Raw genomic sequence first — 18,207 nt, forward strand, 5'->3', positions numbered from 1 at the left:
GTGTTCATCCTTTCTTTGATGCAGATAGTGTGAGAGAGATTACATGAGACCTGACAATAGATTACTCATTCGCTATCTGCTGAGATTGTACATAATGTTTATTGATTAAATTTGGAAATGTAATCTGAGAAGTAAGGGCATCTATAGTGCTTCCCTAAATTTTAAGTCCTCAAAAGACACTCCAAGTTCAACTCAAATTTTGAGGAGTTAAAGGTTATTGCAACCAGCCCTAACCCTAAAAGTTAACTCCCTATAACTTTTAGGAGGGAGTAGATGATGAATGTTTGAAGACATGCAAAGTTTTGCAAGGGATTTCAAAGAAGCACTCGAAATAAAGCTGTCTGGTTGGAATTCCAATATATCTAAATGACAACTTTTACTTCCGTTTGGCATTCCAACGAGTATAGACGGGTAATGAATTCATAATAGAAACATTTATTTTTTTTTATCACTATATTCTTTATATTATTAATTTAAAAAATTGCAGGAATGTGTATGGCTATTTTGTTTTTCACTAGCTCAATGCCCATGCATTGCAACGAGACAAAATAATTTTTTCAAAAAAGTTGAACATAACCGGAAATATATATAATTCCCACATCTTAAAGTTTGATAATTTTTATATCAATTTATGCACATACATTTCTCGAAAAAGAAACAAATACAAGCTTCACCGATAAAAATGTAGATTGGGCCTGATCCAAGAAATAGAAGACTTGTACATTGATTGCATCCACCGATAAAATCCCAAATGTGTGTGGGCAAGACTACCTTCGTGTTTTCATAATATAAAAAATAGTAGGTAAGTGTCAATCTGTTGCTGGTTCAGAATTTGATAAGGTTGAAAACTTTGTATGAAAATCTTTGTAATTATTTTGAGTTGTGGAAGAGACAATACTTCGATAATATGCACTGGATGGCGGAGGACGAAAAATAAATAAGGTGGGGCAGCTCTAAAGCATAAAAAAATTCCAATGGAAAACCAAAGTAGTTCATGCACACTAAAATGCACACAAATACTTTTTAAAATCATGCTATTGTCTGGTCATTTTCTCAAAATGACACTAAAATTTGAATAATAATTACTTCTCTTCTTTGTCTTCGTCTGAACAGTAATACTTATTCACAGATTTTGTTAGCTTGCTTCAAAAATTATTAATCCTGTTATGGTGTGGTTGCCTATTACTCAAGATGATTTCACATTAGCTTCAGAGGACATGTATGTTGCGTATCCTTTGCCTACTGAGCACACACAGAAAATTTTCTATCGATATCGTTAACTGAAACATATTCCATTTTTTATCAATCGGTGGATTTGACTAATCTGGATATATTATAAGTGATATTATTCACGTATCATTTTCTTATTTCGAGTAAGCTTGAAACTAATGGTCTCAGTTGGTTTGTGTATTGACTTTCTGTAGAGCCTGAATCTATAGAAACTAAGTAGAGGGTCGCCTTTTGTGCAGGAATTTGCAGCAGGTCTGATCCCTTGCGCGTGCTCCTCCGCTTGCCCTCTCGACCCTCCCCTTGCTCATCGCCATCCATTTTATTCAGAGTGTAGATGGCGGGCAAAACACCTAAGCTCCAGGTGAGCTTCTACTCCATCCTGTAGGTGTCGTAATTTGTATGATGTTTCGTTATTAAGTTTTGCAATCTAATGGCTTGCTCTACTGTTTTTATTTTTAATCTCAACATTTCGAATTTTATGGGTCAGAGGTTACTTGAATGATTCATGGGAATTGGAATGTGGGGGGTCTCAAAGAATTTTTATAAATAAAAATCCAAATGTCAATGGTTTCTAATCTCGCTCGATGGTTGAGGTCTTATATAGAACATCATCGGTATAATGATGTTGAAAGCAACCTGCCAACATCATTTTCTCCGGAACATTGAGAACCGATAGGATTCTATGTGTATTTACACTGACATTCTCTCTCCTTCGACTAACTGAACATTGAATTAATGTCGTACATGCATCCTACTTCATATGAGCAGCGCTCATGTTTCGAAAAAATAAACAGTGTGAGTTTACTATTAAAGTGGATGTCTTGTTTCTCCGGGAATGAGCTTAAAAAACACATGAGCTACTGTGACTAGGTGGCCACTTGATAAGGTGTATGTGTTAGTTTTATGTTCTGTAACATGTTAGCTGTAGGCAGTATTTTTGGACTGAGACTTGCTCCTGTTGTTTGTTTCAGATATTCAGTCTAAGATCTAAATTTCACCAATATGTCTTTTGTTTACATTTCCTGATGTGTTTTAGATGAACAGAATCACTTGTGTTTATATGGATAGCAGCTACTTTTACTTCAGCACATAAAGAACGAAATATGTATGAGTATTTTTTAAAGCAGTTCTACATAAGCAAAACATATCAAGGGGCAGTATGCTGGAATAAAATCATACTTACAAATTTGTTTCTAGAGCAAGGATGAAAAGCACTCCATACACAAGGATGATGATCCATCTGTTTCTAGGATGGTGGGACTTGAGGTCAAACTGCACAGGTTTACATTCAACTTCGCTTGTTAATATTTCTGACATATACTTGATGGAATATACATAAATATGTGTTCTTTCTTATAGGTATGCACCAGATTCAAGGATCAGCTACTTGATGAAATATACAGTAGACTCTCCTACTCAACATTACCTTAAAAAAAGAATCAAGGATCAGTTCAATGGGAATTGGAATGGTGAAAACACTTGTTTGAGCACATCTGATCCTCATAATAGCATATTTTTAACAAATCACTGTAGTCAAATCATTTTTTTTATAATTTCTATAGTAAAATCACTTACTATTGTGTATAAGTGCCATTAAGGATCAACCTAGATTTGCGGGATAGTTTGGAATATATACCCAAGGCATTATAATTGCTCTATATTATTATTAATTTCGTATATCATCACCTTAGACTACTCGAACTGTCGGCCATGCTTTGTGATTAAACAATTCTTGACTCATTAAATCCATTTCAAGTGTAATGCAAGTGTTGAATTGTGATCCATGAACAGCAAGCCCATTTGGGGAATGTATTTGAACAATGACCCAAGCAGTCGCACAAGTGGATCTGCACATATTATTATCAAGGTATCGTCTCATCTTTCAATTTTCTTTGCCACTCTAAAACAATGACCGAAGCAGTCGCACGAGTGATTTTTTTTCTAGAAGCTTGACAAGAAAACTGAAAACAAATAATTAGAGAAGATTAACCGGGCGGGAGGAGAGGGAAGAAGGGATAAAGAGAAAAGAAATACATAGTAACGTTATATTGATTAAAGAGTTCTAGCAATGTATCTGCTTCTAACTATATATAAAGATCTTGCATGTGATTAACCGGGCGGGAGGAGATGGAAGAAGGGCTTGGCCACTTGGATCGTGAGATGACTATTCGGTTGACCATTTGTGCTATCTATTCAATGTCATGCATCATAGAAACAAAAATTAGTTTTGTTGTTGTGGATTTTGCAGGAAAACAGAGTAGGTCATGGTGGATGAAGAGAACATTAACCAACAGACTTTTCGGTAAAAAAAATTGGCTTCCTTGATTAGTTTATTTCTTATCAATTAAATTTGTATGTGAAGTACAGAAAGTTGATAATTGGGACAGAATTATGACTTTTACTATGTATCATTTTCATATATTCCTCAACAACACGTCTAGATTCATGTAGATAATAGTTTGAACACGTCTAGCAATTTACATGTCTTCTGGGCAAGCTAAGCTATTTTCTTGATGATCCAAGCAGGTTGCTGATCAAATATAAAATATGTAATTTTCTGGTTCAGTAATAAACGGGCAATTCAACTTATAGCTGGGGCAGCCTGATTTCCTCCTACACACGCCCGCTAGCAGCAGCAGTTACGACCAGGCGGTTGCGGAAGGTGATACGTGTGGTGGTCGGTGGTGCCTGGGCTATTGATGTTCGATTTGAGAGGAAGAAGAGAGTGGCTGCTGATTTTGGGAGGAAGAAGAGAGATTGAGCGTGTTGTTGCTGCCGTGTGTGGTCTTGGGAGAGGAATAAAAGAGAGTAGTAGAGAGCTCTAGAGAGATAGCAAAGGATTGAGAGGCTACTGCTATTTGTATTGCTGTCGATGCTTGCACAATGCCACTGGTTATTATATTGGGTTATTTATCTTTGAAAAAAACAATCATTTTCTCCCTTCAATAGTTTAGTCATGACTTAGTTTTACTTACTAGCCTCTCTTCATAATTATTTTGGGATTAAATTTAGCTTTTTATAAAGTTGTAAAGAATAGGACTATTTCATGCATCCCGACGGATATGGTTGTTATCCACCTGGAAAGGAATAAGATAGCATCCATGTTGTCGTCCCTTGTTGTTAGTTTGGATTCCTATTTACTTTGTGTGCCATTCCTTAATGCATGAATCAGTTGCAGTGTGAATGGGATTGACTTGTTATTTTGTTCAGTTTGTAAAAGGGTTGCTTTGTGCAAATTCTTAACACAGTCATCATAATTGCATTTATATCAACTACCTATTATCAAAATGATAGACGGCTCCAAAATTATGGTTGTACTATGCTAAATTGCTAATTGCTATTACTAGGAATAAATACTCATGTATCTCTAAAAAGACTACTAATGTACTCCCTCTGTAAACAAAATGAAATTTATTTATGAACCGATTGTAATATTACCTCGGGCGAAGAATAACTTATACTCCACCCTGGGTGATGAATAGTATTACCATGTATATATAGTGTGTGTTGTGTGTTGTGTGTGTGTGCTTCAGACATGTCATTTAATTATCTATTTGGTTTATTCACTAATATCTGATTGAATCGGGCATGTGCGCGCGAGGAGGGAAGAGGAGAGAACCATTGACATTTTTCATTGATATTTTTCATGCTTTGGACGAACATTTTTATGCATAGCTTTCTTTTCCATGAGAACACATGAGTGTGGAGCTGTCGTTGTAGAGCTCGGGATGAAGGGTGGGTCCAGTATAGAACCAGGAGGTACTAGCACTAAGATGGGAAGGTGGTTGCCGCCCTTATCCCTTGCTGCTGGCCGGCCACGGCGATGTTGATCACCGGCTCACTTAAAATACAATTTGATGGATTTTGTGATAAGAGTGAGCGGGGCGGAGGTTGGGTTTGGTATGTTTACTTACAAATTTGCATTCTTGGCTTTTGGGGCGCCACAGGTGGCGCAATACCTCCTCCATGGCAGTGGTGAAAACACACGGACACGGGGGAGGGGATCATGGCGGAGAGCGGGGCAGGCATTACGGGGGACTCCTCCTTAACGGTCTATGAGGAAGTATGGTGTGAAGGAGAGAGGGTGTCATGGTGAAAGTGAGGCGGACGTCACCCAGTACGGCGGGAAACAGAGCAGAAAGGGAAGGGTCCGATGAGAAAAGGAGAGGGTGTGTCGTGGTGGTGGGGTTTTGCGTTGGTTTCACATGTTGGAAATAACATCACGAATAGTCTGGATAGCAACATTTCTTTCTTATATATGGGCCTGATTTGGGGCACCCGGACTATCTGAAAGGATCGATATGGTTGACTAGAGGGGGGGTGAATAGGCAACTACCAATTTTTAGCTTTTCTTTACCAAATTAAACTTTGCATCAAAGTAGGTTGTCTAGATGTGCAACTAGGTGAGCAACCTATATGATGCAATAACAACAAGCATACAAGCAAGCAAGGGTAGAAACACTAAAGAGCTTGCACAAGTAAAGGTAAGAGATAACCAAGAGTGGATCCGGTGAAGACGGGGATGTGTTACCGAAGTTCCTTCCTTCTGAGGGGAAGTACGTCTCCGTTGGAGCGGTGTGGAGGCACAATGCTCCCCAAGAAGCCACTAGGGCCACCGTATTCTCCTCACGCCCTCACACAATGCGAGATGTCGTGATTCCACTATTGGTGCCCTTGAAGGCGGCGACCGAACCTTTACAAACAAGGTTGGGGCAATCTCCACAACTTAATCGGAGGCTCCCAACAAGACCACGAAGCTTCACCACAATAGAATATGGCTCCGAGGTGACATCAACCGTCTAGGGTGCTCAAACACCCAAGAGTAACAAGATCCGCTAGGGATGAGTGGGGGAATCGAAAATCCTTTGGTGGAAGTGTAAATCGGAGCCTTCTCAACCACTCCCGAGCAAATCAACAAGTTTGATTGGCTAGAGAGATAGATCGGGCGAAAATGAAGTTTGGAGTATTTAATGGAGCTTGAGCAATAAATGAAGCTTGGGGGAGGAAGAGGTAGGTGAGAATGAAGAAGGGGACTCCCTTTTATAGTGGGGGCAACAATCCCGTTGCCCCCCACCAACCAGCCCCGCACAGGGCGGTACTACCGCTGAGAGGGGACGGTACTACCGCCAGGACAACGGTACTGCCGCGCCAGCCAGCGGTACTGCCGTGCTGTGGAGACAAGTAGGGAACGGACCCAAATGCGGTACTACCGTGGTGGTAGGGCGGTACTACCGCTCCTAGGACGGTACTACCGCCACTACAACCGTGACTAGTGCCGCAAAACCCGACACGAGAAAAAGACCTCTCGAATCGAGGCGGTAGGAACCAGACTGCCCAGCGGTACTACAGCAATGGGGTCAAGGGCGGTAGTACCGCTGCGGAGCGGTACTGCCGCTTGTGACCCTTCGGCCGTAGTACCGCAGGCAGTGCGGTACTACCGCTGGGACGCGAGAGAGAGAGAAGAAATCTCTCAAAGAAGCTGAGGACAAGGTGGAGGTGCCAGGCCCCCAGCGGTACTACTGCTGTGGAGCCACGGGCGGTACTACTGCTGCGGAGCGGTACTGCCGCTTGTGGCTTCTCAGCGGTACTACCGCTGGGTGCGCGGTACTATCGCTTTGACCCAGACAGGACAAAGAAGAGAGAGGAGAGATCTCTTCAATGGAAAGGAAATGCTCAGAGGGTGAGAAGCTGATATGTACGTGATGATTCCACCCATGCAAAATCCCAGCGGACCCCCTCTTGATAGTACGGTGCCCTCTACGCAACTAGTCCACCGAGAAAGAAACGAAAGAGCTACACCGTCTTGAAATACACTCCGAGGGGAAGAAGGCGTCTCGTGCCAGGGGAGAATCTGTGAATAATTCAAAGCACAAGATTAGTCCGCAAACATATTGTCATTAATCACCAAAACTACCTTGAGAGAGATATGTCGTAACAATCTCCCCCTTTTTGGTGGATTGATGACAACTAGGGATTTGCGCAAGGAAAAGAAATGAAACGAAGAAAACTAAGAACTACAAAATATAGACGGGCTCCCCAGAATGTGTGCACCTAGAGAAAGCACGACACACACATTCGGATCAACACTCCTCCTATATTTTATAGTCCAACAATACTAAGCTCAAGATATATGAGAAAAGTGAATAAACAGGACAAGCATGCATCTCACAATAAACTACAGTACTCTGAAATGACATAAGTAATAAGGTAGCGATAGGGAGCATATGTCTTACACCATATGACTAGAACTTAGGTCTCACACCAAACCAAAGAAGGAACACACAAGAAAACACAAGACGACTCAAAGCACGACACAAGAAGCAAATCCCCACACTCTCTCCCCCTTTGGCAGCGAGACACCAAAAAGGGCATAGAGTGGCACTACGACTCCAGGTGATGGGAGGAGGAAGATCTCGAACATCACATCTCTGCATCTTCATCGTGGGTCGAAAACTGCTCGACATCGGAGTCGGTCCAGTGGCAATTCTGATGAATCCAGTCCTCCTCTTCAGTGATCTGACCCTCAGACCCACTGACAACTGTTGCTCCCATCTGACGCATGAGCTCCTTGTGGCGCGTCCTGGCATGCTTCTCCGCCACATGAGTCATGTACTGATCATGGGACTCCATGCAGAAAAGCTTCTTCATCTTGCGCTTAAGCTTCTGTGCCCACGACGGTTCTGCACTAGAGGGGCTAAAGTCCTCCTCATGAGGATCAGTAGCAGCCTCACCCTCGGTCCCCATGGCAGCAGCAGCAGCAGACGGGCCCCCTGTGGCAGCAGTAGCAGATGGACCCCCTGTGTGAGGCGCTGTCCAGTTGTCCTTCTTCCTCAGATGCTTGATCTCATGAGAAACCAAGTCTCCAGTCTCTAGCAGCACTCTGGGATAAGTATGTGCCCAGGCCCTCTCAATGAGCCTCATGATGAATGGACCATAGATAGGACACTTGCGCTCAGACACGGCAGATAGAAGTTCAGACCACATGACATGAGATATATCCAGGCTCTCTCCAGTGCTTGCTTCCTTCTCATGCTGACAGAAAAGGAGCATGTCCACGAGGTAAGAGTGGACCATATCCAGATTCCCGATCCGAGGGAAGAGAGTCTCACGGAATATGCGATGAAGAATGTCCAGATACGGAGACAGCTCATAGGTCTTCTTCTCAGTTACTGGGTGAACCTTCATAGTGCAGTAGGGCCAAAGGGCTTGCTTGTGGGTGAATGTAGCATTATGGTGAGGACGGAAACCGACAGGAGTCTCAAGCCCGTTATCCACCACATCAAGTAACTCCATGAAAGCCTTCCACTTGACAGACAGCAGCTTGCCATTGGTCATCCATGTCAGAGTCCTGTCGACATATGTCCCAAGATGGACGGTGGCATAGAATTGAGCCACCAAATCCGCATCGAAATCCTTGTTGAATTGCATGATCCTGAGAATGTTCAGCTGAGTGCACATCTGAAGAGCTTTGCCAAAGTACTCCGGGTCCTTCTCCATAGCATCAGTGTCAATGGAGCGAACATCAACAAAAAGATTCTTCTTGGCCTTGATCACATCAAAGTAGATGGCAAACTGAAAACGGTTCCAGAACGGGCGGTTGACCAAAGTGGGTTCTTGGTCCACCGCATAGGGGTTGCGGCGACGCTTCTCCCAAAACTCCTTGTTGGTCATCTCAGCCACAGTCTTCCCTTTTGGCTTGTTGGCGGCTCGCTTCGATTGCTGAGGAGGTGGAGGAACACTTGCAGATGCACTTGCTGGAGGCGGTTGGGTGCTCGAGGAACCACCGGCTGGCTCTGAGGTGCGGTAGAGTTTTGATGTGGCACGCCCGGGGTTGATACGGCGACCTTGCTGCTCGAAACGGTCATCACCTGCAGCCAAACACAAGAACACGCGAAACAATCAGAAAGAATGAGCATAAGCCAACAAACTCAACAAAAAGATTAAGGTAAGGCAGGAAAATGATGGAAATTGGCATTCAGCGGTAGTACCGTGACCTGCCCGCGGTAGTACCGCCCCAACGGGAGCGGTAGTACCGCTCTAGGTCAAGCGGTAGTACCGCTCCAAGAGGAGCGGTAGTACTGCTTGAGGCGGAGAAACAGCGGTTTCATATAGCACGAGGCGGTGAAACAGCGGGTTCTTACTACCGCAGTCAGATCCGGCACTACCGGCCTACCAAATTCAAAAATAATCCTACCAAACTCTAATCGAGATAGTCTAGTTGCCTTCTCCAACCAACTCAAGCCTAGATTTAGCCAAAAATCTAGATATGCAACCACCATTTCCCCTAAGAAACAAGAACTAAAAAAGAGACAAAACGAAAGAAAGAACGGGGGCAATACCGGCATCCATGGCAAGAGGACGAGGTGGGGATCGACTCCACCAAAGGAAATGGAGAGGGACGCCCCGGAGATGGAGATCCGACGGCGCCCTCCCACGGCGAGAGGAGGCTGGAGAGAGGAAGAGAAAAGAGGGGCTAAGTGAATGGGTATGGGGGAGAAGAAACCTCCCCCTGCCCCGACTTAACCCCCTGGTCCCGTCCCTCAGCGGTAGTACCGCGCACCACCAGTGGTAGTACCGCCCAGCACGCCACGGCAACTAAACAGACACGGCTTTAGCTCGACGAAACAACAAAAACGGCAAGAGAAAAAACACACCAGCAAACGACCAAGACACACCTCTTCAAAAGAGGGCGGTGGTCGAGGCCACCTATGTTTGAGTCAAAAGGTATGGCACCGCGAAGATTTTAACCTTGGGCCCATGACCAAAACTCGTCTTTTAAGCACAAGTGCCATCAACAATGGCTAAAGTGAAAGACTTGATCAATTTATGCATAATGGGGGGAGGGAGAGTTCATTGAGAGAACAATACTCCCCCTATGTCCATGCCTACACCTAAACTAGACAACAAATTGAGCGTGGTAGGGTGTGCACGGGTTCAAGCCACATTGCTCGAATCAATGATATTTAGCTCATGCCTTAACTCGCGAAATCTTGCTTCATCCAAGGGCTTCGTGAAAATATCTGCAATGTTGTCATGAGTGTTGACATAGTTGAGCTCAATCTCTCCTCGCCTAATATGATCCCGGATGAAGTGATACCGAATCTCAATATTCTTCGTCTTGAAGTGTTGCACTGGGTTGAGAGAAATCTTGATGGCACTTTCATTGTCACACCAAAGAGGCACTTTGTCACAAGTGACACCGTAATCCTTTAAAGTTTGCCTCATCCATAGAATTTGTGCACAACAACTACCGGCGGCAACATACTCCGCCTTAGTGGACGAGAGAGACACACAACTTTGCTTTTTGAAAGACCAACTTACCAAAGAGCAACCAAGGAATTGGCACCCTCCGGAAGTGGACTTCCTATCCACTTTGTCTCCTGCCCAATCGGAATCCGAGTACCCTACAAGCTTGAAGTTTGATCCTCTTGGGTACCATAAGCCAAAGTTTGGGGTATGAGCCAAATATCGAAAGATTCGTTTGACCGCCACAAAGTGACTTTCCTTAGGTGCGGCTTGAAACCGTGCACAAATTCCCACACTCAACATGATGTCCCGTCTAGATGCACAAAGGTAAAGCAAGGATCCAATCATGGAACGATATACCTTTTGATCCACCACTTTACCATTGGGATCTAAGTCAAGTTGGCACTTGGTGGGCATTGGAGTGGAGGCCGGCTTGACGTCACTTAGCTTGAATCTCTTGAGCATGTCTTGAGTGTATTTGGATTGATTGATGAAGTTTCCTTCTCTTCTTTGCTTCACTTCGAACCCTAGAAAGAACTTCAACTCTCCCATGGAGGACATCTCGAACTTTGAGGTCATGAGAGCGGCAAATTCCTCATTGAAAGCTTTGTTAGGAGAACAAAAGATAATATCATCAACATATAATTGGCACACAAACAACTCCCCTTTGACCTTCTTATTAAAAAGAGTGGGGTCGATTAGCCCAACTTCAAAACCACAGTCTTGTAACAACTCGGTAAGGTGGTCATACCATGCACGTGGGGCTTGTCTAAGGCCATAGAGTGCCTTATAGAGTTGATACACATGATCGGGAAAGTAGGGATCCTCGAACCCAGGGGGTTGCTTGACGTAACCAATTCATTAATGGGACCATTAAGAAAAGCACTCTTCACATCCATTTGTTGTAACTTAAAGTTATGATGAGAAGCATATGCAATCAACATGCGAATGGATTCAAGACGAGCAATGGGAGCAAAGGTTTCACCGTAGTCGATACCCTCGACTTGGGAGTAGCCTTGTGCTACCAAACGAGCCTTGTTGCGAATGATAGTCCCATGGGCATCTTGCTTGTTCTTGAATATCCACTTGGTTCCAATGACATTGTGGTTCCCCGTTGGCCTTGGCACCAATCTCCACACTTTGTTGCGCTCGAAGTTGTTGAGTTCTTCGTGCATGGCATTGAGCCAATCCGGATCTTCTAGCGCCTCATAGACCTTGTGGGGTTCCACACAAGAGACAAATGCATGATGCTCACAATAATTTGCTAATTGTCTACGAGTGCTTACCCCCTTTCTTAAGTTTCCAAGCACATTCATCATGAGATGATCCTTGGTGGAGAGCTTGGAAGCATCCTTGGCAGCACGACGCTCTAATTCCTCCTCGGTGGTGAGTTGAGGAGCGGTTACTTGATCATATTGAGCTCCGTCATGAGCTTGTTCTTGATCTTGAACTTGCTTGGGGGAGAGAACTTGACCTTGGGCATCACTTGGTGTGTCAACACCGTCTTGAGTATGATCTTGCCCTTGGTCTTGTTCATGAGGTTGAGGGCCTTCACTTTGTTCTTCAGAAGCGTGTGGGCCTTGGGTTGGTGATGGCTCCACTTGAGTGGAGCATTGTCTTTCTCCTTCGGCCACAAGGGGTTCCTCAATGGGTAGGATGAAACCAACACCCATTCTTCTTATGGCTTGAGGAGGAATCTCATCACCTACATCACAAGTGCCACTTTGCTCCACTTGGGAGCCGTTATTCTCATCAAACTCCACGTTACACGTCTCCTCAATAAGTCCCGTGGATTTATTGAGGACACGGTAAGCATGAGAGTTTGTAGCATAACCAACGAATATGCCCTCGTAAGCTCTAGCCTCAAATTTAGACAACCGAACACCTTTCTTGAGAATGAAACACTTACACCCGAATACCCGGAAGTACTTGAGGTTGGGCTTGTTACCGGTGAGTATCTCATATGGAGTCTTGTTCAAGCCCTTGTGGAGGTAGAGCCGATTGGATGCATGACACGCGGTGTTGATGGCTTCGGCCCAAAAGTTGTATGGAGACTTGAACTCCGCCATCATGGTCCTTGCCGAATCCATCAATGTCCGGTTCTTCCTCTCCGCAACACCGTTTTGTTGAGGGGTGTATGGTGCGGAATATTGATGCTTGATTCCGTCATCACTAAGAAATTCATCCAAGGTGTAGTTCTTGAACTCGGTGCCGTTGTCACTTCTTATTGTCAAGATCTTTGCATTGTGTTGACGTTGTGCTTCATTTGCAAAGTCAATGACGGTTTGTTGGGTCTCGCTCTTCCTCTTGAAGAAATACACCCACGTGTACCTTGAGTAGTCATCTACAATCACCAAGCAATACTTCCTACCTCCAATACTATCGAAGGATGGGGGCCCAAAAAGATCCATGTGAAGGAGCTCCAAGGGCCTCTTTGAATAAATGATAGTCGTGCGAGGGTGAGCCTTCTCATGTAGCTTTCCTTTGATACAGGCACTGCAAGCATGATCTTTAACAAAACTAACATTCGTTAGTCCACGGACATGGTCCCCCTTGAGGAGACTTTGCAAATATCTCATATTTACATGGGCTAAACAGCGATGCCAAAGCCATCCCACATCAACTTTAGCCATTAGGCATGTCGCGGTCTTAGTGGGTCGCTCCGAAAAGTTAATAACATATAGACCGTTCTCGACATGCCCAACAAAAGCTACTTTAAGAGTCTTGCTCCACAAGAGGGCCACGGTATCGATATCAAAGAAAGTGGCAAAGCCCATGATTGCAAGTTGACGAACGGAAAGTAAACTGTATGCAAGGGACTCAACAAGCATGACCTTCTCGATCGTGAGATCATGAGAGATGACCACCTTGCCAAGTCCCAATACCTTAGAGGATGAGGCGTCACCCCACTCGACATTGGTGGGCATAGGTGGAACTTTGTGCACATCCACCACCAAGTCCTTGCTTCCGGTCATATGATTTGTAGCTCCGCTATCGAGCAACCATGATCGACCACCGGAAGCAAACACCTACAAGAGATCAATGCTTGGTTTTAGGTACCCATTTTGTAATGGGTCCTTTGATGTTAGTAACAAGGGTCTTAGGAACCCAAATAGACCATTCAATGTACTCATGAAGAGAACCAACAAATTTGGCATAAACATGCCCATCACTAGCATGACATAACACATAAGAAGGATTAAAATCGCCGGCTTTGTTGGGAGGGATGACATTGCCCTTCTTGACATTGTTCTTCTTCTTCTCCTCGGGGGCACTCTCTCCCTCCCTCACAAAAGTTTGCATGAGGGGTGGAGGTCGTTTGGTCTTGTCATTCTTCTTCTTGTTCTTGGAGTCGGGCACGTACCCAACCCCTTCCTTGGCCACACCTCCCTTTTGGTTGATCAAGAGATCGTTGAGGTTCTTCTTGCCTTGTATGCAAGTCGCAAGACCTCTCTCAAGTTGCTCCTTCAATTTAGCATTTTCCTCAACAAGATGTATATGCTCACAACACGGGTTAGTAGCATTTGCATTATCAATTAAAACCATATGAGAAAAAGTTGCTTTCTCCTTAGTTAGCTTCACTTGGACTTGATCATGAGACTCCTTGAGACTAGCTTGAATACCCTTCAAGGCCTTGTGGGCCTTGTCAAGTATATCAAACTCCTCTTTGAGTCTAGCAAGATCAACCCCGAGTTTGGCCTTCTCGGAATTTAGCACACAAGAAACAATGAGGGCATGATCATAATCTTTCTTTAACTTAGCATGATCAACGTTGTGTGACTCCTCAAGAGCCAAATGAAGACCACGCTCTTCCTCAAGAGCATTGGAAAGATCCGAAATCTCATCAGCATAGTCACGACTATGCCCTTCCATCTTAGAGATGGTGGCTTCGTGAGCCTCGATCATGTCATTGGCCTCACCAAGTTGTTCCAAGAGAGCAACAAAGTGCTTCTTGGATTTTCCCTTGAGTTTGCCCATAAAGGCCTCAAACTCGTTAGCCTCCACATTAGCTCCCTCAAGTTCATTAATGCTATCCATTGGGGAAGGATGATTAATGATGGTAGTTTTGATGTTGGAGGTTACCTTGTTGGTGGCTTTAGCCATGAGGCACTTGGCGGGGATGCTCTCGTTGGGTGAGTCGAAGAGAGACACCCGTGACATTGTTGCAATGGCAACGGAGGCCATGGCAACCGACTCATCATCTTCATCATCGTTATCATCCTCATTGTACTCTTCTTGCACAACCAAAGCCTTGGAAGGAGTCTTCTTGGTGAAGTTGTTCTTGTTGGGGAACGACTTGGCCTTGTCCTTTCGGATGAGTTTGCCACCATTGTCTTCCCTCTTCTCATACGGGCATTCGGCAACGAAATGACTCACGTTGCCGCAATTGTAGCAAGTCCTTACACGTTGCTTGCCCCTTGTGCCACTCGAGTTGTTTTTGCTAAAGTTGGGCCTCGAGTTTTTCTTGCTCCAAAATTGCCTTGAAGCAAGTGCCATGTGTTCATGATATGCATCCTTTGTATCTTCAGGGTTGCTCTCCTCTTCTTCCTCTTCTTCTTCTTCCACGGTGAGCTTCGCCTTCAATGCAAGGTTAGGCTTCTTTGCCCGTTGAGAACGGAGCACCGCATTGTCGGCGGTCTTGTCCAAAATGTTCATGGCCACGAACTCATCCAACACTTTGCTTGAGGTCAAAGTGTGGAAGTCCGGTCTTTGACGAATGACGGAGGACATGGCCTTGTGGTAGGGCATCATTGCCTTGAGGAATTTGCGCTTGATCCAATTGTCATCCGTGTCCTTGCTCCCGTGATCTCGTAGTGAGACTGCGAGTTTGGTTAATCTCCGATAAAGCTCACGAGGTTCTTCATCTTCTTTCATTGCAAACTCATCGGCCTCATCTTGTACCACTTCATAGTTGGAGCGTTGAATGCTTGCGCTTCCCCGGTAGAGAGACACGACACAATGCCATGCATCTTTGGCCAAGGCGAAGGGACGAAGATGAGGTAGGTCTTCGGGTGGAATTGCATCTTGAATGATGAAGAGAGCATTCTCATTGAATTGATTGTCCGCGGCTTCTCGAGGAGTGAAGTTGCTTGGATCATGTGGATAGAAACCTTCTTCAATGATTCTCCAAAGGTTAGTGTTCACATGATTTAAATGACGTTTAAAGCGGTAAACCCAAGAATCAAAATCCTCATTTTTCACAATCTTAGGGGGAGGACCGGCATGATTCAAATGAGTGGAAGGAACCGGTCCACCATAAACAAGTGGTGGTTCCACATGGGCAAAGATGCCGGTGCCATTCTTGCCACTAGAAGAAGGAGCCTTTTCACTACTAGCTTCCCCCTTGTCGGGGATAGCATCCGACACCTTGTTGGCGGAATCACCCACTTTAAACGGTGCGGTGGATAGTTTAAGCCCCTCAAGAAATTTAGTAAACATGCTTTCAACTTCGGTCGTCATGGAGGTTTTCAATGTCTCCAAGGCTACATTGAACTCCTCACGAGAGACCGAAGTTCCCCCATCTCCCGTAGACGAGATCGGATTCACACCGGAGTGTTCCTCCACACCGTCTACGGTATCAACCATACTCTTTGGACGGTAAAGTCCTTAATAAAGAGACGAGGCTCTGATACCAATTGAAAGGATCGATATGGTTGACTAGAGGGGGGTGAATAGGCAACTACCAATTTTTAGCTTTTCTTTATCAAATTAAACTTTGCATCAAAGTAGGTTGTCTAGATGTGCAACTAGGTGAGCAACCTATATGATGCAATAACAACAAGCATACAAGCAAGCAAGGGTAGAAACACTAAAGAGCTTGCACAAGTAAAGGTAAGAGATAACCAAGAGTGGATCCGGTGAAGACGAGGTTGTGTTACCGAAGTTCCTTCCTTTTGAGGGGACGTACGTCTTCGTTGGAGCGGTGTGGAGGCACAATGCTCCCCAAGAAGCCACTAGGGCCACCGTATTCTCCTCACACCCTCACACAATGCGAGATGCCGTGATTCCACTATTGGTGCCCTTGAAGGCGGCGACCGAACCTTTACAAACAAGGTTGGGGCAATCTCCACAACTTAATCGGAGGCTCCCAACAAGACCATGAAGCTTCACTATAATGGAATATGGCTCCGAGGTGACCTCAACCGTCTAGGGTGCTCAAACACCCAAGAGTAACAAGATCCGCTAGGGATGAGTGGGGGAATCGAAAATCCCTTGGTGGAAGTGTAGATCGGAGCCTTCTCAACCACTCCCGAGCAAATCAACAAGTTTGATTGGCTAGAGAGATAGATCGGGCGAAAATGAAGCTTGGAGTATTTAATGGAGCTTGAGCAATAAATGGAGTTTGGGGGAGGAAGAGGTAGGTGAGAATGAAGAAGGGGACTCCCTTTTATAGTGGGAGCAACAATCCCGTTGCCCCCCACCAACCAGCCCCGCACAGGGCGGTACTACCGCTGAGAGGGGGCGGTACTACCGCCAGGACAACGGTACTGCCGCGCCAGCCAGCGGTACTGCCGCGCTGGGGAGACAAGTAGGGAACGGACCCAAATGCGGTACTACCGTGGTGGTAGGGCGGTACTACCGCTCCTGGAACGGTACTACCGCCACTACAACCTTGACTAGTGTCGCAAAACCCGACACGAGAAAAAGACCTCTTGAATCGAGGTGGTAGGAACCAGACTGCCCAGCGGTACTACGGCAGTGGGGTCAAAGGCGGTAGTACCGCTGCGGAGCGGTATTGCCGCTTGTGACCCTTCGGCCGTAGTACCGCAGGGACGCGCGCGAGAGAGAAGAAATCTCTCAAAGAAGCTGAGGACAAGGCGGAGGTGCCAGGCCCCCAGTGGTACTACTGCTGTGGAGCCACGGGCGGTACTACCGCTGCGGAGCGGTACTGCCGCTTGTGGCTTCTCAGCGGTACTACCGCTGGGTGTGCGGTACTACCGCTTTGACCCAGACAGGACAAAGAAGAGAGAGGAGAGATCTCTTCAATGGAAAGGAAATGCTCGGAGGGTGAGAAGCTGATGTGTACGTGATGATTCCACCCATGCAAAATCCCAGCGGACCCCCTCTTGATAGTACGGTGCCCTCTACGCAACTAGCCCACCGAGAAAGAAACGAAAGAGCTACATCGTCTTGAAATACACTCCGAGGGGAAGAAGGCGTCTCGTGCCAGGGGAGAATCTGTGAATAATTCAAAGCACAAGATTAGTCTGCAAACATGTTGTCATTAATCACCAAAACTACCTTGAGAGAGATATGCCGTAACACTATCAAGACGGTTGTAGTAGCCTGTTTGATGTTCGAACACATTCGGACGTATGAGGAAAAAAAATAAGCTTAGGCATGAATACGACTTTAATTGTTTCTCTGATTCGTTTATATGCATTATTGTCCGTAGCAACCCGTAGCAACGCATGGGTGTTTTACTATTGTTTTTGCATGATGGGTATGAGTTGAGAAAACAGTTTTCATTATACTTGCTCAAGCATCGTGCGAATGAAGAAAAAAAACTTTCTTGATATTGTGCGAGAATTTCTTAAGCGCATCAAGTAGATTTGAATAATTTGTAATATATTTTTAGTTGGATCATCGATTTATGTGTATACATCGTCAATTTGCATTTTTGTTATCATTTTACATTACAAGTGAAGTAGACTTCAATTATTATGCAATTGTGTCCATGCTATATTGTTTCTTCCTGTGATATTTTACATGGATTATTTTATATACCTT

The sequence above is a fragment of the Triticum urartu genome, chromosome 6A (assembly GCF_056163025.1).
Source record: "Triticum urartu cultivar PI428250 chromosome 6A, HENAU_Tu73, whole genome shotgun sequence".
Lineage (NCBI taxonomy): Eukaryota > Viridiplantae > Streptophyta > Magnoliopsida > Poales > Poaceae > Triticum > Triticum urartu.